General features: G+C 38.5%; 1 pseudogene; it reads right to left on the bottom strand.

The window, feature by feature from the left end:
* Positions 1–899: 899 nt before the first annotated feature.
* On the bottom strand, positions 900–1,454 carry LOC113894796 (annotated as a pseudogene).
* Between the last annotated feature and the right edge of the window lie 20,032 nt (positions 1,455–21,486).

The raw sequence follows: 21,486 nt of genomic DNA, 5'->3' as shown, positions 1-21,486 counted from the left end.
AAGGAAATACTTAGTATAAACATTATAAAAATAATCCTTACCATTTATTCAACACCTATCATTTGCCAGGCAATCATGCTTTAATGTCATGATTTCTAATTCTAAAAACTATTCTTAGGAAGAAAATCAAGTTGTTTTTTGAAACAGAAAAAGGAAATGAAGCTTATTAAAGTTTAATGACTCATCTAAGGCCATACAGCTAGTAGACGTTAGAACTGGTGTTTGAATGCAAGTTTTTCTACCATACCACACAGCACCTACCATAAAGAAAATCAGCTGAATAAACTTCTCTTATTATTTTATCCAAATTTCATTTGTAAAGTCCCTGTACAGTCTATTATTCTGATATGGCAATATCTATCTTTCATAGTATTAATAATTAATTAAGAAAATCCATCACATTCTTACCCTGTGTTTGGAAAACAGTGTTATCACAAATAATAGGCTATTCTTGTCCTCAGTTCCAACAATTTAGAACCTGTTACTCAAAACAAGAAGCCCTTGGATTAAAATATAAAACACAGCATTCTATTTAGACATTCTTCAAGATGGGTGGATGGCATCACTAATTCAATGGATATGAGTTTGAGCAAGCTCCAGGAGACGGTGAAGGACAGGGAAGCCTGGTGTGCTGCAGACCATTGGGTCGCAAAGAGCTGGGCACAACTGAGCGACTGAACAGCAACAAATTCTATTTTGCCACAATTACAAAGATCCAAAACTCCATTTTTGAGCCATTTCTGCACAATAAAAATCTAGTCTGCATTTGTCCTTAACAGAGAGAATATTAAACTAAGAAGTCCCTGAAGAGGTCAGAGTGTCAACAAAATTCAACATGATGGTGGAGCCCACACAGACAAAGGAAACAAAGCCAGGCCCTTCCACACAGCCATACATCCTCAGGATGATTTCATTAAACTCAATGTCTCTTCATGCCACACATATTCCCCAATGTCTGCTAGGTGAAATACCACAACTGCCATGGGGTCTACTTTCCTGCAGTCTTGTGTAGACTTCACTGCCACCTCAAAACCCAAAGGGATGTCTGCCATGGAGTACACCAGGACTTCCTGGTACTGAGAAGTCTTTTCAGTGATTCCAACAAGTCCAAATTTCACCACAAGTTTCCCATACAATAAGGAATGCTCTGCTCCAGGCTTTATCCACACTTTATATTTGGCATAGGGTGCTAGGGAATCCAGAATTATTCTGTTAAAACTTGTAGGTCTTGCATGTCCCCAAAGACACCAGCTGTGTCATTGGAGATACTGGCAGGCAACTTCAAGATCATCTCATTCACGTAGTACACTCAGTCCTTGTGTAGCTTGAAATGAGGTGCCATAAAGCCTATCGACCATAGCTGAAGTCTGCCCGATGTAGTCTACCATCTTCTCAAACACTAAATGGGTCTACTCTTCAGTCAGTAGTCTCCTTTTCCTGCTGGGTTCGAACATCGGATGATCTTGCCTCATTTGCTGGAAACAGGTCAGCAGCCAGCCGCTGTCTTAACCTCAAACCTTGCCTCTTTAGCCCGTTTCCAATTTTTCCCCCGCGCTAGTGCCCCATAGCCTGGAGGATCATCAAGGAAAGAAAGCCGGCCTAGTGAGAAACCATAGCGACCAGAAGTGAGCTCCAGGTGCTCCTGGTCCTAGATTCTAAGCCAGCGCCCTTGCTGAGCAAGAGGGGAAGTGACCGCAGCTTCTGAGAAGATGGCGGCGACGGCAACTGTACTGTCCTCAACCACTCTGTCGGCCACAGCGACGGCCCCCACTGCTGCTCTTGGAGAGGTGGACGATGAACAGCTCTTGGTGTCACTGTTCTGGGACCGCTTCCAGGAGACCCAGTGGCCATAGTGGCCGGATGTGGGCCGCTCCCTCAGGGAGGTGAGCACCTGGCTGAAGAGCGAGCATAGCTCGCCACATGGTTTCTAAGTTGAGGTCATAAAGAGGATGTAGCTTCATCCATGCTCTTCCTTGAAACCACCTGAGCCACCACAGATGAAGTCTGACTACCCTAAGACTGCCATGGTGCAGTGGCCCAGACACGCCACCGACAATCCCAACTGGGTTGGTTCTTCAGAAGTTCTCCACTTCAGAGAGATGTGTGGAGAGCCTGTTGTGAAGTTACATTTGCAGCCACAATCATTCAAGTCATCCACAGCCATGTGAGTCATCCTAGCTGAGATCCCAGAGGCATCTTTTGTGCTTTTTTTAAATTTTTTTTATTTTTTAACTTTACAATATTGTATTGGTTTTGCCAAAATCAACATGAATCCACCACAGGTATACACGTGTTGACGTTTCTTACCTCACCTCATTTCAAAACTCGAGCTGATGCAACTACTTAGTGTCCAGAAGGAAAAGAGAGTCCAAGTCTAGGTCTGTAGAGAGAATAGAGCACCTGAATTCAAGACCCATGGAATTTCATATGTGCTAGTTGGTTTGTGAATGAAGGAGCATGTAGAAATGTGTGAAAGGATATGCACCAGGCTGTTAACATTTGTTGCTTGTGAGGATCCAGGAGATGAGGAGGACCCAGGTGGCAGGGAGAGGAGGTGACAAAAAATATTAAACGCTCTTTTTTTTTTCTTTATACTATTTCACTTTCACTAAACACATATTGCTTTTGCAATTTTTGAAGAGAAATTAAAGGGAAAATATTGGGTTTTTTAAAAAAAGCCTCAGAACATGCCAACTTTCTTTTTCCTTCATCCCCCCAGCCTCCCACGGTGATGTCTGTTGATATACTTCTAGAATTCTATACGCTGCAGCACATGAGTTAAATTAGAAGTGCTAATAAGGAGAGTGTGAGGTCATTGGCAGAGGAAAGGAGCCATTTTAAGTGACTGAGTATGATTCATTATACACAGGTTCAGTCACAGAGAACCTCTAGAAGGCAGAGTTTTGGTACATAGCTAGTAAGTGGAAATTTAGAAGGCTTCTGAGTATTTATTTTAATTATCCATGTTTCTTGGCGGTTATGTGGAAAAATCTGATATTTACAGTTTGTTAACTGTTAGACAAACACCTAGTTAACAGCAGTCTCATTAAGACTATTAGTAGTTGAAAGAGACTAAGCTCAACAATATAACCAAAGTATAATTCCCCTTGCTGGGAAAAAAAAAAAAAGAATAACCTGAAAAGATAAATACTCTGTGATAGTTCTGGCCTCAATACACAATATTCCTTCCATGTAATAATCAGAAAGAGTTCATTTAAAGTCAGTTGTCTCTAAACACAAATTTGTATTTCTGGCAGATGTCCTCCAAAGGTTTAATTGGTTTATATCCAACAACTCTAAACAGCATGTCAGTCATTTTTATTAGTATGCAGTGCATTTCACAAGTCATTTTCCCCAAAAGGGTCACTAGAAAGCTGTTAAATTCAGACATTTCACAAATGGATTTATGGAATTTTCCTATGGGTAATTCTACTTTGAAAATTTTCCAGGTTAAAATTGTCAAAGTCATGGTCTAGAGTGTAGAACTTTGGAACTTTGCTTATTGATTTGCCCTTATCCTGGAGCAGACTCAGAATTGTTTTCTGAGAAAAATCTTTACACTTTCCACAGTGCTCGCAGACCGCCTCTCTACCAAGGTAGGCCAATGCCAACTCAATACAAAGTCTAAGTTAGGCACCTTAATTTTCATAAGGGGACATTCTCTTATGTCTCTTTACTCAGTTGATTTTTAAAATATATACATTTTGAAGTATATGAGTTTTAAAAATATATGTATTTCAACTAGTAACACTAAATAATTACTCCAAAACATTTGTCAAATAATCAGATAACCACCACTGGCCAACTTTTATCAAAAATCAAAGTCCACAATAAGTGAAGTAAATCAAAAAGAGAAAGACAAATACATGATATCGCTTATTTGTGAAATCTAAAATATGACACCAATGAACCGATCTATGAAGCAGAAATAGACTCACAGATGTAGAGAATAGACCTGCGGCATCCAAGGGAAAGGAAGGAGTGGGGATAGGGGCTGGGAGTTTGGAGTTAGTAGTTGCAAACTATTACATGTAGAATGGATGGTCAACAGGGTCCTACTTCACAGCATAGAGAACTATATTCAGTGTCCTGGGATAAACCATAATGGAAAAGAATATTAAAAAGAATGTGTGTGTATATACATATGTCAGTTTGCTGTGCAGCAGAAATTAACACAACATTTTAGATCAACTATGCTTCAATTTAAAAAAAAGTCAAAGTACAAGAAATAATATCCATGAAGGACAGATTAAAGGGCATGAAGTTCACCCAGTCCAATAAATAGTAACAGTATTTATCCCCGGACCAATCTAGACATTAAGAGAGCTTATTTCATTGTTTTGATTTTTTTATACTGCCTACTTACAGAGAGTTGCATTTGCTACATTGTACTTTGGCCTTATGCTCTCAATTTACATTGAAGGGCACTATAGAAACAAAACTAGTTATTTTGATTTTAAGACTATTGTTGAAAATATTTTCCTTTGCATGATTCCTTGAAGCATTCCTAAGAATTCCATATTCTATTCTTAAGCGTTCAAAATACTAAATTGGAGGAGAACATTTTCTCAAATTTCATAGCCATAAAAACATTAGTTTATTAAGTTTTATCCACATTTATTATTTTTTATTACTGTTATCATTAGGACAGTATTTCTCTATGTGATAATATTGTCCTTTTAGTTTTGGCTAATCAGAAGTTTGGAACTAAGTATAAATATGTAGTTGTCTTTTAAGAGTTTTGTGGGAACTTGTGGCACATATTTCTGTGTATTAACTTTTTTCTTTAGTTATATCTCATCATTTTAAATTTATTTTGCTTGTAAATATGTCCTTAATCTTCATGTTATTATACTTGTGCAATCCAGTAAGCTGTTTCAAATATTTTTGAAAGAAAGCAGGTTATAATTCTTCCCTGGTAGCTTATCTGGTAAAGATTCCACCTGCAATGCAAGGAACCCGTTTGATGCCTGGGTTGGGACATTCCCCTGGAGAAGGGATAGGCTACTCACTCCAGTATTCTTGGACTTCCCTGGTAATAAAGAATTGGCCTGCAATGCGGAAAACCTAAGTTCAATCCCTGGGTTGGGAAGATCCCGTGGAGGAGAGCATGGCAACCCACTCCATTATTCTTGCCTGGAGAATCCCCATGGACAGAAGAGCCTGGTAGGCTACAGTCCATGGGGTTGCAAAGAGTTGGACATGACTGAGTGACTAAGCACAGCACAGATTATAATTTAATAGGTGACCATAATCCTGTGACTAGAAAACTTTCTAAAGAGTCTATGGGTGGTAGGATTTGGTAAGAGGCAGAATAGAGAATGCTGGTAAAGACACTGCTGGGTTGTTTATAATAGAAATTCCTGAAGGTATCACATGTTTTTAAAGAAATGAAAAATTGCTGACATCCATAATCTGGTGTATATAAAAATAATAATGTAGGATCTTAATCTTAAAAAGAAGCCAATTTACAACTTTAGAAAAATGTTTCTGTTGAAACATTTTTTCTGAATAATAATTATAAAATATTCTGAAAACCCTAGTATTGGCTTGCTCAGAATTGTTAAGTTTCTTTAGCAGAAATGTGACAAAGAAACATTAATCCTAAATGTGTTTCTAAACTGTAGAAAGTAGAAGCAGAGATGTATAGTCAAGTTGCAAATTTCATTCACACTGTATGTATCTGTTATTTTGCCTCAATTTAAAATGGTCTTGTTGCCCAGGGCCACTGAATATGATCCAAACAAATGGAAAGGTATTCTGTGCTCATAGATTGGAAATATGAATATTATTAAAATGACCATACTACCCAAGGCAATCTACAGATTCAGTCCAATTCCTATCAAAACACCAGGGGCATTTTTCTTATAGAACTAAGACTTGAAGCCCTAAAAATTGTATTATAATACAGAAGGTCTCAAATAGTGAAAACAATCTTAAGAAAGAAGAACAAAGCTGAAAGTATTACACTCCCTGATTCTAAACTATACTGCAAAATTACAGTTACCAAAACAATATGGTACTGCCATAAAAACAGACACATAGATCAATGGAATGGAATTGACAGTCCAGAAATGAACCCACTTTACATGGTCAATTAGTCTACAACAAAAGAGGTAAGGATATACAATGGGGAAAAGCAGCCTCTTCAGTAAATCCAGTTGGGAAAACTGGACAGCTGCATGCAAAAGAATAAAACTGGATTACTTTCTCAAACCGTATATAAAAATTAATTCAAAATGTTTGAAAGACCTAAATGTAAGACCTGAAGTCATAAAACTTCCAGAAGAAAACATAAGCAAAATACTCTTTGACATAAATTGTACCAATTTTTTTTTAATCTGTCTCCTTAGATAAGAGAAACAAAAGCAAAAATAATCAAATGTTACCTCATCAAACTTCAAAATATTTGCACAGACAGAGGAGACAATCAACGAAATGAAAGGGCAACCAACTGAATGAGAGAAGATATTTGCAAATCTTATTTTTGGTAAGGGGCTAATACCCAAAATTACAAAGAACTCATACAATAACAACAAAAAATAAACAATGAGATTTTTAAAATGGGCAGAGGGCCTAAACAGGCATTGTTCCAAAGAAGACATGCGGGTGACCAACTGACACATGAAAAGATGCTTATCACTAATTATCAGAGAAATGCAAATTAGAACTACAGTGAAATGTCACCTCACACCTGTCAGAATGGCTCTTATCAAAAGAGACAAGAGATAATGAGTGTTGGTGAGGATGTGGAGAAAAAGAAATCCTCATGCATTGTTGGTGGGAGTGTAAATTGGTGCAGTCACTATGGAAAACATTATGGAGGCTCCTCAAAAAATTAAAAATAGAATTAGCATGTTATCCAAAATACCATCCCTGGGTATTTTTCCAAAGAAAACAAAAACAGTAGCTCAGAAAGATATATGCAGCTCATTGCAGCATTATTTACAATAACCAAGGTTATGGAAGCAACCACAGTATCTATCTATAGATGAATGGATAAAGAAGATATGAGATATATATGTGAAAAGAATAAAAGCATTTTCAGCTACATGGATGGACAAAGAAGGTATTATGCTTAGAGAAATGTCAGACAAAGGAAGATAAATACTATTTGATTTCACTTATATGTGGAATCTAAAAAATAAAACATGAACAAACATAGTAAATAAAACAGACTCATAGTACAGAGAACAAATAGGTGTTGTTGGGGAGGGAAGGGAATGAGTAAAATAGATGAGGGGTTTATGAGGTACCAACTACCAGTTACAAAACAGATGAATCACAAGGGTGAAATGTATAACAAGGGGAATATAGTCAATAATACTGTAATAATTTCATATGGTGCTGGATGGTAACTAGACTTATCATGGTGATTACTTGTAATGTATAAAAATATTGAATCACTACATTCTAGTGAAACTAATATAAATGAAAGTAACATAATAATGTAAGTCAGTTATACTAATAAATCCAGAAACTAGGAGGAAAAAGTATTTTTTCTGCCTTGGAGACCATCATAAAAATAAAATCTTTACCAAAATCCACCAAACTTGTCATATCTGTACCTGATTTGAATTGTGTAAGAGTGATGTTCAAGCAATCTTTACTGAAATTTTAGAAGAAAACAACGGAAAGGAAAATAAAAGACAACATATACTTCTTGTGATATAATAAGAAAAATACATTACCAACTTTTAACAATACAAAGTTAATACTGAGATGGCAAACATTATCATATTTTTTTTGAACTATGTTGACTTTAAAAAAACCATTTAGCTTTTTGTTAATAAAAAAAAATGCCACAGAAGGAAACAATGTATGAACTGGAACTTCAGAAAAACACAATCATGTAGAATTGAAAGTTCAGTTTAATTCAGTCACTCAGTCGTGTCCGACTCTTTGCAACCCCATGAATCGCAGCACACCAGGCCTCCCTGTCCATCACCAACTCCCGGAGTTCACTCAGACTCATATCCATCAAGTCAGTGATGCCATCCAGCCATCTCATCCTCTGTCATCCCCTTCTCCTCGTGCCCCCAGTCCCTCCCAGCATCAGAGTCTTTTCCAATGAGTCAACTCTTCGCATGAGGTGGCCAAAGTACTGGAGTTTCAGCTTTAGCATCAGTCCTTCCAAAGAACATCCAGGACTGATCTCCTTCAGAATGGACTGGTTGGATCTCCTTGCAGTCCAAGGGACTCTCAAGAGTCTTCTCCAACACCACAGTTCAAAGTACTTATGACTAGTTTCCTGAAAATTTTAAGGATGAAATCAGCCTCAGAAAATAAATAACACTTAACTAGTAAAGCTCTAAGAAATTTATCTTGGGTCACATCTCCTTAAACTAGACATAATGAAATTTTAATGCTTTGAGTATCAGTTTGTGCTAATACTCAGTGAAAGAAATATTTTAAAATTTCCATTAACAAGACACTCCATATTTCACATGAGTGCTTAGTCGTGTCCAATTCTTGGTGACCCCATGGACTGAAAGCACACCAGGCTCCTCCGCCATGGAATTTTCCAGGCAAGAATACTAGAGTGGGATGCCATTTCCTACTCCAGGGGATCTTCCTGACCTATGGATTGAACCCACGTCTCTGGCATCTCCTGCATTGGCAGGTGGATTCTTTACCACTAGCGCCACCTGAGAAGCCCATATTACAGTATTCTATAATTTTCCACTTCCAAAGTTTAGTAAGAATTTAAAATTAGAGGGGAAAACAATTGCATGCATGGAGAAAGATATCAAACTGTCTGAGATCATTGAGCTTAGGCAGATATTTATGCTGGATTAACCTCTGAAGTGGTGTGACAATAGCGCATCACAGCTACATTCTATTGAAGCCTTTCATATCACTTAAACATAAATTATTTTATTTGATTCCCATAATAACCCTATTAGATAATTAAGGTACAGATTATTATTCCCATTTTTAAGATGGGGAAAACTGATATATGCGATAATTAAATCTCTGGGGTCCAAAATTAAAGGAATTATTTAAGCAATCAAGTGTGTTAGTCACTCAGTCACGTCTGACTCTATGACCCCATGGACTGCAGCCCACCAGGCTCCTCTGTCCATGGAATTCTCCAGGCAAGAATACCGGAGTGGGCTGCCATTTCCTTCTCCAGTGTTATGTATCAGTTCAGTTCAGTCACTCAGTTGTGTCAGACTCTTTGAGACCCTGTGGACTGCAGCATGCCAGGCTTCCCTGTCCATACCAACTCCTGGAGCTTGCTCAAACTCATGTCCATCGCATCAGTGATGCCATCCAACCATCTCATCCTCTGTCATCCCCTTCTCCTCCTGCCTTCAATGTTTCTCAGCATCAGGGTCTTTTCCAATGAGTCTATTCTTCACATCAGGTAGCCAAAGTATTGGGGTTTCAGCTTCAGTATCAGTCCTTCCAATGAACACCCAGGACTGATCTCCTTTAGGATGGACCGATTGGATCTCCTTGTAGTCCAAGAGACTCTCAGGAGTCTTCTCCAACACCACAGTTCAAAAGCATCACTTCTTTGGCACTCAGCTTTGGCACTTCCAGCTTCTTCAACTCTCACATGCATACATGACTACTGGAAAAACCATAGCTTTTAAAGCAGAATACATATAACAGTATTTAGTGAGCAAATGTCACGGCTACAGTTTTTCTACTTTTCTGTTGATGCTAAAAGTCAGCCTAAAATCTTAACCAAAAGGTGAAAGTAATTTGCTGCCTGAGAAATTTATCTCTCTATCTAATAATAGATAATAGAAAAACCTGCTTTTCTTCTTCTATGAAATAATATTAAACTACTTGATCAGAGATCATGACTGTGCAGGATAATGAACAGATTCAGGACAAATTTCATCTGACCTGCAGAGTCTTGGCTCACAGAAGTTTTACCTTAAAAAAAGCCAGATATTTCCACCACCTCCTGAAATTAGAAAAATTGGCCACCCTTGATTGTACATGGTAAAAATCAAATGTGGCTTCTCTGGTGGCTCAGGGGTGGCTCTCCTGCCTGCCAATGCAGGAGACACAGGTTCAATCCTTGGGTTGGGAAGATCCCCTGGAGAAGGGAATAGCAACCCACTTCAATATTATTGCCTGGGAAAGCCCATGAACAGAGGAGCCTGGTGGGCAGCATGCAGTCCATAGGGGTCACAAGAGTTGAGCACAACTTAATAATAAAGAACAACTACGACAACCAAGTGGAGTTAAGTCCAGGTTTCTCCTTTTGCGAAAGCATGTACTTCTCGATTTTCCATAACCATGTTATGTTACTTATGTTTCATTAACTTGCATTATTTATTGCTTGAATCCTGTAGATGTTTTACTTGATGACCCTTATTTAATATCACCCATTTTAGCTCATCCATCGAGTCACTCATTCATTTTATTCAACAAGCATTTACTAAACAAAGCTTAAAAGGAAAAGATGACTGAAACAAAGCCCAGGAGCACCATGATCTCATCATTTGATGAGCACTGTTTGCTATTTGGTCACTAAGTTTTGTCCATCTTTTTGCAACCCCATGGACTGTAGCTGACCAGACTCCTCTGTCCATGGGATTTCCCAGGCAAGGATACTGGAGTGGACTGCCATTTCCTTCTCCAGGGGATCTTCCCAACTCAGAGATCAAACCTGCGTTTCCTGCTTGGCAGGTGGGTTCTTTACCACTGAGCCACCTGGTGAGGATACGTATACGTATCCGGAGTTCACTCAGACTCATGTCCATTGAGTCAGTGATCCCATCCAGCCATCTCATCCTCTGTCGTCCCCTTCTCCTCTTGCCCCCAATCCCTCCCAGCATCAGAGCCCAGGCATAGAAGTGAGAAATAACAGGACATCTAGTAGGAACACCAAGTAATTCAGTGAAACCGAAGGGGTATGGGAAGAGAGAGGCTGGAGATGGTTGTAGAGAGATAGGTAGGTTCTGGACATGGAAGGCCTTGTATCCCATTTATCCTATCACTACACAATGCTATGTCATCAAAGCAAGACAGGTAGGACACTGACACATAAAGCTGGAGGATCAGGACCTGAACTGAAGCAGCAATAATTTGCATTTATATTTGGCAGGACGGAAGATTGGTCCAATTTAGGAGAGCAAAGAAAACGTAAAGATGACTCTCGTAATATGGCCCATGAATGGAGAATACTGGAGAAGTGGATTAGGGAAAGAAGATAATAATTCAGCATGCAGAAATGTTGAATTTGACAGCCCATGGAGCATCCATGGAAATGACTTAAGGAGCCGCATTTGAAGCTTAGGAGATATAGGCTGGAGGTGTGAGTTTGAGAATCATCAGTGAATAAATGGGAGTTAAAACTCTGCCAACTTCAGTAACTATGTCTCCTTAGCCAAGTACCTTAATCTCTCAATGCCTCAGTTTTCTAGTCTGTAAAGTGGTTATCATACTTACTTTATACAGTCGTTTTGAAAGTTACTTCAGAAAATTATTATACTTGCATTTAATTAGGACTTGATGTATGTTACTGCTGCTGCTGCTGCTAAGTCGCTTCAGTTGTGTCCGACTCTGTGCGAGCCCAGAGACGGCAGCCCACCAGGCTTCCCTGTCCCTGGGATTCTCCAGGCAAGAACACTGGAGTGGGTTGCCATTTCCTTCTCCAATGCATGAAAGTGAAAAGTGAAAGTGAAGTCGCTCAGTCGTGTCTGACTCTTAGCAACCCCATGGACTGCAGCCCACCAGGCTCCTCCGTCCATGGGCTTTTCCAGGCAAGAGTACTGGAGTGGGGTGCCATTGCCTTCTCCGATGTTACTAGCTTAAACTAAATCAATTACTAAGATTACCCTGGAAGACCATGTAGAATGGTGGTTATTAACCTTATGGAAAGACATGAATGCCTTTAAGAAGGCATCCTCACGAAACAGTTACACATAACCAAATACCCAAAATTCTGCACACCATTTCAGAAGTTTTGTGGACCCCTGAAGAACCCCAGGCTTAAAAGTTCTTGATGCAGAGTTAGAAGAGAAAAAAATTGAGAATCAAACAAAGAAAAAATCAACATTTAAGAAATGAGCAGATTAAGAGAAGAACAGAAGGGATTACAAGAAAGCTACAAAGAGAACATGGGATTGTTTCAAGAAGGAGGCTGCAATAAATTCTCTCAAATTTGTCAAATAGGTCCAATAAGAGTTGAAATGATCATTGTGGTATTTTGTCTCTTTGTTTTTGAAGGATCAGAAGGACTTTAGGTTTGTGGGCCCAGGATGAGAGCCAATAGAAAAATTAAGGTGAAAGATGGGGTGTGTAGGAATGATTGAAGAAGCAATGTTCATTCAGTGGAGATTGGGAAGGAAGAAGAGTCCAAGGACTCCAGGAGAGGGTTTGGCTTTGAGCAGGAAGAGGAGTGTTGAGGTCCTTTAATGGACCGGAACCTGGTGGTCCAGAGTCAACGATAAGAAAGTGAAAGAGAGAGAGAAAGAGAGAGAGAAAGCAAGAAAGAAAGACATGGGGACCCAAGCTCTGATGGAGCAAGGGTATTTTATTAGCAGAAATGCAGGCTTATACATCTTGAGTAAGATGATTACTCAGCTATTACACAGGATGAAATTTTATCAACAGCCACAGTTTGGATAGACTAATACATACAAGGTCGCTGACGCTGAAAAGAGTCACTGCATGTCTCATCCTATGACCTCAGTCCTGAGAACTGCATGCAGCTCTACTCATTCTCAGAATAGGAACTGATAAGGAATAGAGAATCCTTGAGAAATAGAAAACAGCATGCAGGAATCCTCCTGTTAAATGTTCCCTGACAATTCCCCCTTATTTATTATATTTGTAAAAAGGGTCTTGACTAACTGAGTTTGTTTAGTTTTAACAATTTTTTGCATAAAGGCAATGGTAGACAACAAATATGATTGTAACAAAAGGAAGGGGAACACAAGCTTGTATGAAATATGATTCATTATAATGAAAGAAATAGTTACTATGACTACGATTGGTCTCTGTGAAATGTCCAGTCCAAGTTCTAGGTTCTTCGGTGTTCGCAGCAAGTTTCTAGATGTCTCATTGTTTAGGCCCAATCTACTTATCAAGGACGATTCGAGGACGAGGGGGTGTCATTCCACCATCAAGTAAGCCAAGAAGTCTTTTGTCATGATAATGTTCCATCATAGTATTAGTAACTTTTCACACTACTTGAGTAGCATAGTCATACATAGTACTGTTAATATCATCTGAGAAGTTAGATAACCACATACCGTGGGGTCCCCAATTGACAATTGTATGATTAGCCATAAGCATTAATTTTCCTGGTTTGGGAAATCCTGATTTTGGATTTTGGTCCCTTTTGATACCCTGCTCATGTCTAACTGTCTACCTATTTCCTTTCTCAGGCATTTGGGAACCCAGTCTCAGGGGAAAAAGGGTGATGACCGCTCTGGCTTCTTCAGGCTGTACAGGGGCATCACGGGGTTTTGGGTTTCCTTTGCCTGCTCTCTGTCAGGGTGCATTAACAGAGGGAGATGAGAGTCCATGGAATGATAGGTGACTTGTTTCAGCATTGTCTCGGTGTTGGTCAGGGAATATTCTTGTCATACTACCATTTGGAGATTTGTTGTATTCTGGAAGAAACAAACTTCACAAGAAAGTTAAAGGTACATGGCCCAAAGATTAATAGAAGTAGAAAAGCTGCTCAGGGGCTACCAGGAGAGCCAGGACCAGACATTGGTTCATGATGTTAGTGTTTCTCTAGGTGTGAGAAGATGCAAGAATTTGAGCTCATAAAATCTTTACCTGAAAACATCTGACTGTCTGAAGGCCAGTTCCTCTGGGTTTTTCGCAGAGCACAGAGTGCCTTATTTCTGATCTCCAGCCTGAACTCCTTTCAGGGGATGTGGAAGGTCAGCAGCTTGCAGTGGTCATGATGTAATCTTTGTAGAGGCAGCTGGCAAGTACCAACTTCCAGTCAGCAGGGTCCCTTCATAGCCACATATCTGACCATGTTTAGGGGGCATTTCATGGCCATTGTGTCCCATGGTGCTGGGAAGGATCATTCCCAGGTCTAGGGAAGATTCCATGATAGGCCATTCAGTGTGCTGTTATTGGACCAGGTCTTGCAAGTAGCAAAAGTCTCTGGACCACTGTCTTACTAGCCTCTTGGTCCAGGAAAAGATTCACTCTTGTTGCTTCTTCCCATATCTACAGTTATATTATTACAATCATTGATCTCATATGGAACTGCATATCAGCATTATATCATAGGCTCACTCACATATTTGTTAATGTAAGAAATTCTTCTGAAACAAGTGACATAGAAAATAATATAGCTATAGCTAGCAGTTATTAGTAAAGTCATAAGTCTTAAGAAACTTGTATCATGCATAAAACTCTTTTCTACTTGCCACAAACCTTTTTTACAATTTCTGTATTCTTCACTTTATTTGTCCATTCATAGAACAGCCATCTATAAGCCACACTTATTTTTCTCTTAATAAAATGTACCACACATAGAACTTTCTTCTTGGGTTTCACTTTCCACAAACTTTTTTTACACTTTCTGTATTCATCATTTTATTTGTCCATTCATAGAATAGCCATCTATAAGCCATAATTCCTTTTTCTCTTAATAAAATGTAATTCCATTTCTTATACCTTTTTTACTAAAAACATGCATCTTATTTCTTTCAGAAACCATGAACTGTTGTTTAGCTCGTTTATAAAATAACCTCAGCAATATTATCCAGAGACAAAGACATACATTGAGAAATACATATATATCCAGATAGACAGAGATCTCATAGTTTTCTGCTTTAAGATTTAAAAGGTCTGTTTGTCCCCGCCCCCCCCCCCTTTTTTTTTTGGCTTGAAGTTATACAAATCTGTCTAAGGCTGACATCGCAGGCAAAGTGGGTTGTCTATTTCAATAACGTGATAAGAGTTAATTACAGGCTTTTGCCTAGGCATGTTTTTGTTATATCAAGGTTGGAGCTGTTGGGTCAGGAAGTCCTGTCGGAGAATGAAGAGAGGGGAGTATAAATAATCTTAGAGGTAAATCTAGTCTGATGTGAGTAAGAAACTGTTTTTGTAATTTATTTTGCACTAAATAGAGTTCCTCTTGTGTCTCTTGAAAAAGTGAATGAGGGCTATTTAAATTAGGATCTCCTTTCATTAACTTTTTTAAGGTCTGTTAAGAGACACCATGGCATCTGGTCCCATTACTTCATGGGAAATAGATGGGGAAACAGTGGAAACAGTGTCAGACTTTATTTTATTGGGCTCCAAAATCACTGCAGATGGTGATTGCAGACAGGAAATTAAAAGATGCTTACTCCTTGGAAGGAAAGTTATGACCAACCTAGATAGCATATTCTAAAGCAGAGACATTACTTTGCCAACAAAGGTCCATCTAGTCAAGGCTATGGTTTTTCCAGTGGTCATGTATGGATGTGAGAGATGGACTATGAAGAAAGCTGAGCACCAAAGAATTGATGCTTTTAAATTGTGATGTTGGAGAAGACTCTTGAAAATCCCTTGGACTGCAAGGAGATCCAACCAGTCCATCCTAAAGGAGATTAGTCCTAGGTGTTCATTGGAAGGACTGATGCTGACGCTGAAACTCCAGTACTTTGGCCACCTCATGCGAAGAGTTGACTCATTGGAAAAAACCCTGATGCTGGAAGGGATTGGAGGCAGGAGGAGAAGGGGACGACAGAGGATGAGATGGCTGGATGGCATCACCAACTCGATGCACATGAGTTTGGGTGAACTTCGGGAGTTGGTGATGGACAGGGAGGCCTGGCATGCTGTGATTCATGCGGTTGCAAAGAGTTGGACACGACTGAGCGACTGAACTGAACTGAACTGAAGAGATGCCATTTGTTAGATTTCTCTTTTATAACAAAAATAGGAGAATTCCAAGGAGACCGAGCAAGTCTAGCAAAGGAGAGACTTTTGGATTTGTGCCCACTGGCAGAGGAGGAGCATTTGGAGCAGCTGGGGTAGGATTAGTAGGAAAGTTCTGAAATATTTTATGTTGTTCCAATTGGGCCTTTTGTAAAGTTTCATCATTTAATTCATATTCATATTCATTCATTCTCGGAATAGGAACTGATAAGGAACAGAGAATCCTTGAGAAATAGAAAACAGCATGCAGGAATCCTCCTGTTAAATGTTCCCTGACAAAGGAGTACATTGTTCTTGGAGTATGAGGAAAGGAAGGAGGGAAATACTTATATATTAGCAAGTATGAGTACAGCTATCAGTTGACAGATGATCTCTGACAGTTACAGATGATCACAGCTTTCTCAGCTAAGTAAGGCTTGGAGAACACTGTGTGGTAAATGTTAAGGAGAATGGTGGTAGAATGGTACTTAGGAATAGAGACCAAAAGTGATGGTAAAGAAATCTAAATCAAACAAGTAAAAGACTTTTGCTCCGTGATAAACTGGAAGAACTTATTTCTTGTAAATCTTTAAAATCTTAATCATTATTACCATGACATACCAAAAAATATGTTGGCAATTAGTCTTCCTGTTTCACTAGCAATAGTATTTTGATAGGATCATTATAATTATCTCTTTACCCAGTAATATATTAGACTTATAAAATTGCAAAAGCTATAGTAGACATTATGGATGTATATCCATACGATGGTTAGATAGATACATAAATACATAGATATTACATGATACTAAGTACCAAAATTTTATCTGATGCTTTCATGTGCTTCGGGTACAATAGCTGGGGCTATGTTTTTAAACATTGATTTGTTTCATCCTTCTCTTCCTTGTGTAACCATAAAGAAAGTCAGCTTATTAGACCAATTTCTTCAAGAATCTGCCTATTATAGGAAATGGAATGAATTTCATTTCCCATTGCTACTAGTACAAAATTTGATGGCATCAAAAAAAAAAAAAAAAGGACCGGAAGTATGCTCATATAATAAATTACAAAAATTTTCATAGTAGCATTCTTGATTTTTTTTGGACCCAAACTGTGCGTCACTATATAATGAACCATCATATCAGGCAGATGTTTTTATTAGGAGGTAGGCTTTTCCCACTAGATTAATGCTTCAAGACGAAGTTACCGTCACGCCTACCACAATTCTTTCTAAATACAAAGAGCCCTTGTTATCAGATAGTTTCATTGGACTTGTTTTTCTTTCTTCTTTTGGATGATGTGGGAAATGCGTTGCACATTGTCTTTTACTAATGTTTTAAACCTCTCTCCCTTTGTTGAAATTGGTTTGGATTACATTTATATGGCTAAAAGGGAGAATAGAGAGGAAAAGAAATCTAGTGTGAACTATTTAAAGCTTTAAATCTTCAAAAACCAGAAATTAAATCTGAAGTTTAGGTTTCTCATCACTTATGAGAGTTTAGTTCCAAAAATATGCCCGATTTTCTTAGAAAATATAACACTGATAATCTGAAAAAGGCAATGTATTTGTCACATTTAACAAACGCTTATTAATAGAGATAGAACTAGTCCATAAATTGAAATTTGTGACTTTAATGTACTTGTCCATAGTGCCACCAAGCGGTTCTATCAGTTTAAAAAAATATTTCTAAGCGTAGTTATTCTAAGAGTTAGACACTAGGTGGCAGTGAATTTCCTTTTAAAGAGGCTTTGAGAGCTAAGTGGCTTTCCAGATAGCTCAGTTGGTAAAGAATCTGCCTGCAATGAAGGACACCCCAGTTCAATTCCTGGGTTGGGAAGATCCCCTGGAGAAGGAATAGGCTACCCACTCCAGTGTTCTTGGACTTTCCTTGTGGCTCAGCTGGTAAAGAATCTGCCTGCAATGCAGGACACCTGGGTTTTTGATCCCTGGCTTGGGAAGATCCCCTGCAGAAGGGAAGGCTACCCACTCCAGTATTCTGGACTGGAGAATACCATGGACCCTATAGTCCATGGGGTCACAAAGAGTCGGATGTGACTTTCACTTCACTTCACTTCTTTTGTGCCATTATGAATAGTGCTAAGAACATCCATGTAAAAATTGTGTGAGCATATGCCTAATTTCTCTTGGGTTTATACCTGGGGGTAGAAGTGCTGGGTCATGTAGTAAAGCTGTGTTTAACATTTTGAGGAACTGCCAAACTTTTCCATGGTGGCTGCATCATTTTACAATCTGATTAAAATTTTTTGAAGTTTCTGCTTTCTCTGCTTCCTCCATAATGCTTCTTACGTTTTTTTCCTTCTTTTCCCCAGACTGGTTATCACAATGCCCTATCCCCTGGGCAGCGCAAATAATTTCATTCATGGTAGTTTTCAGCTCCAGAATTTTTAAAAATAATGTTTATCTTTTTTACTGATATTTTTATTTGTGAGATCTTCTCATACTTTCCATTTATTCTTTAGATACAGTTTTCTTGGTTCTTTGGACATATGTATAATATCTGCTTTAAATTCTTTAATTTCTATATACTTTATTATACTTTTAATCATCACTTCATTCTCAAAAAAAGGCAAAATATTGAAATAACTGGTTGTTTCCTATGTTAATATGTCCAACATAGTCAACAGAATCTCACCAATTTTCTTTTTGCTTCTTCTTATGTTTAGAACACAAGAAACTTTATATATAGTTACTAAGTAGGATTTAGAGGCAGAAAAAAACATGAGAAATCTTTGCTGCCATTTTGGGTAGAAAAAAAGAATTAAATTATTGAATGAAGTTAATTAAACCTAAATTATCCCTTCCCCACCCTTATTCTAATTCAACCCTGGTAGGTGATTCCCCCAAAAGCAAGAGGGAGGACCAGGCCCCCACACAGACACAGCCTCCCATACGTGGCAGAGCCTCAGATACAGCACACATTGCGAGAGTCTGGGCACTGTTGCTGGGCCTTGGAGGCCTCAGCAGGGTTCCCTGTCACTAAGTTTAGCACAAGAGAGGACACTCCAGGCAGATCCTCCCCCCTTTGCAGCACTGTAGGAGCAGGCAATGAAAAGGGATAGTGGCAACTATACGGACCCACATTATAGGCTTCCCTGAATCCCCTGGATTGAATAAGGCCCAGGGTTCCTATGCAATGCAGAGATGACAATTTATTAATGTTGAACTTCTTGTCATCACTCAGAAATGGAGAGATGAAACAGATAGAAAATGGGAAAATACCGCATTTTAAAATGCTGAGTGGAGGCAGAGCAGAGTCAGTCCTTCACACAGATGACAACACTTGCAAACCATGATGTGCACTTCTGAAACCCAGCTTGACTGACAAGCCAGCGTCTAAGTGCTTGTGCAGTGTCTCAGAACCCCCACCCACAGGTACAGGCCAGTGTCTCCTAATTTATTCAGACTAAGAGATGAAGACCCAGAAGAGGAGGAGAATCCTTTCCTCCAACCAGTATCAGTCCAGTTCCAGTCTGAAAACCTCCTCTGCCCAGAGGGACTGACTGTCATATTACCACCTCTTTGACAGGAGCTGGAGTCCACCCACAGGGTGTGGCCTGCCAACCTCCACAAAGCCTCACAATAAAACTGACTAACCACCTTTATTCACCTTTATTCACACAGAAGACATACAAAACCAGTATATAAATGTGTGCTTTTTTATATTAAAAAATCATATTGATATTATGCGACACAGCATGATGATTACAAAATGTCTTCCTTTTCAGATGAACACTTCTTGTCCTGATCTTTAGTTTATCTGACAGTGGTTCTGGGGAACAGTTGTGGAAAGAGAAAATAAGCTTCCCTTTCCCTCTCCAGCACTATTAAAAACTGTGTTTTCAAGTTTGTCAGTTTCTGGAGATGTGCTCTCAACACAGTTTCCCAAAGGGCTCTTTTTTCAGATCTTGGAATCAATGCTTCTTGAATTTAACACAGAAATACAGGCAAATATCCTGGAAATATAACAGCTCCCATTGACGGACTAAGCCTTGGAAGCTTATGACAAAACAACTTTGATCTCCCCAGGCATGCCAGGATCTTCCCAGAGAGTGGCCTTCCCACAAATAGAGGTCAGTTACTATTTCCTTTGGGTAATTTGAACACTGCACTCTAAAAGATGTCCTGTTCACAGGATTCAGGTCCTAAAGCCTTTTGTGTACTTGGGGAGTGGTTTTATTACTTCTGTGAGTTCTGGCTTAATTATAACAATTATTTTGTTCACCTATACAAAATGTCAAATGTCATCTATCTGCTTAATCAGCATTTCAGGAAATGAAAAGCCATGGCCTTTGTCAGATGACCTGATGAAATATCTTGGAGGCATTCCTCAGTACTAATTAAAATAATAGACATTGTCACACAGTGCAATTATTTTCCAGAAAACAGCTGACGTGTACACACTATGCTTGGCAAAAATCCTGGCCAGTTTCGCAAGAATGTTTATTCCAGACTGAGATCATCTTTAAAAAAAGAGAGAGACAGACAGAGGAAACGGGGATGAAAGATTGATGGAAACAAGGAAGAAAGGAAGCAGGAGGATTTCTTAATAATCAAGAGAAAATTTTAGGTTTAAAGTTGCCTTTCACATTCTGACTGTATACCTACATAATTCTATAATACAAACTTTGTTAATTACAGAAAGGACATTTTAGTACAAATAAATTTTATTAACAGCTTGAAAATCTATGAAGAGTATATCATTTATTTTACTTTTTTATTGATGTGTAGTTGATTTACAATATTATGTTAGTTTCAGGTGTGCAATATAATGATTTAATATCTTTACAGATTATACTCCATTTAAAGATATTATAAAATATTAACTATATTCTCTGTGCTATGCATTACATCCTTGTATCTTATTTATTTTATACATAGTAGTTTTGACCCTTAATCACATATTTGCCATTCCCCATCCCTCCTCCACTGCCGTTAACCACGTTTGTTCTTCATATTTGTGATTCTGCTTTTGTTTTGCTTTTGTTTGTTTGTTTGTTCATTTGCTTTATGTAATTTATTTTAAATTCAAAACACAACATTTTGCTATTTATATTTAAACAAAAATGTGTAAAGCTTAAAAACCTCAGGAAGCATAACATGAAATCATGAAAATAATTACATATAGAACAAATCATCTGAGAGGTGAAACATTTCATTTTTACCAGAGAGATTCATTAATTTAAAATGTTCTAACCTCAAATTCACATTGAAGAATCATAGCATTGCATTTTTTTCAGACTTTAATAATGTCTACGGTTAACATAAATGACTTTAAGGAAGATTAATCAAAATCAAGCTATATTCAGAAGGTTCATGGAAGGGAAAATACAGACTGAACATTTGCAAATAAAGACAAGCATTATGGAAATGAAGAGTCATGATGTACTCCATTCCAGTTTTGCAGATGTGTAGAACACATCTGTGAATCATTCATTTAGCCTTCAATCTGTACACATACACCAACATGGTCACTCACACACTCAGAAAATGCTGGGCATTATCAAGTTTGGAGGAAGCCAGTGCTGACATGTTGATCCCTTATCTGGGAAGAAGGAATTGTAAAGTTTTCTTTCTTTCAGACTTAATTTGCTCCTGATTTTTGAATCTTACTAAAAGGC

Source organism: Bos indicus x Bos taurus, chromosome 6, assembly GCF_003369695.1.
Source record: "Bos indicus x Bos taurus breed Angus x Brahman F1 hybrid chromosome 6, Bos_hybrid_MaternalHap_v2.0, whole genome shotgun sequence".
In the NCBI taxonomy this organism is placed as follows: Eukaryota; Metazoa; Chordata; class Mammalia; order Artiodactyla; family Bovidae; genus Bos; species Bos indicus x Bos taurus.
Note: the sequence above shows the minus strand (reverse complement) of the source record. Positions and strands in the feature narration are given on the sequence as shown.